The sequence below is a fragment of the Gekko japonicus genome, unplaced genomic scaffold (assembly GCF_001447785.1).
Source record: "Gekko japonicus isolate JY-2015 unplaced genomic scaffold, Gekko_japonicus_V1.1 scaffold2575, whole genome shotgun sequence".
In the NCBI taxonomy this organism is placed as follows: Eukaryota; Metazoa; Chordata; class Lepidosauria; order Squamata; family Gekkonidae; genus Gekko; species Gekko japonicus.
In genome coordinates this window covers 75,782-76,078 of record NW_015173754.1, presented here as the reverse complement: position 1 = coordinate 76,078, position 297 = coordinate 75,782, and the positions used below count along the sequence as shown (strand labels likewise).

The 297-nt window shown below is 49.2% G+C and overlaps 1 protein-coding gene across 1 annotated transcript in view; it reads right to left on the bottom strand.

The window, feature by feature from the left end:
- Positions 1-297, bottom strand: part of HES7 (hes family bHLH transcription factor 7) — a 17,580-nt gene that overhangs the window by 16,518 nt on the left and 765 nt on the right. The gene's annotated exons all lie outside the window — the stretch shown is intronic.

The window sequence follows — 297 nt, the reverse complement described above, 5'->3', positions numbered from 1 at the left end:
TTCGGTGGTGCAGGAGAACACCGTTTGAGTCCAGGGGCTCCTTGGAGACCAACAGAGTTTTATTTAAGGCATAAGCTTTCATGTGCTTCTTCAGACACAAGGAAATGGAAATTACCAGGCCATGCATATAGGTAGAGGGTGCACGGCTAACTTCCGTTTCACTGTATCCGAGGAAGTGTGCGTGCACAGGAAAGCTTCTGCCTTGAATAAAACTCTATCGGTCTCAAAGGCTCCTCGGGACTCAAACTTCCTTCTGCTGCTTCAGACCGGTGCGGTCATCATTCTCAATCGGTGGTG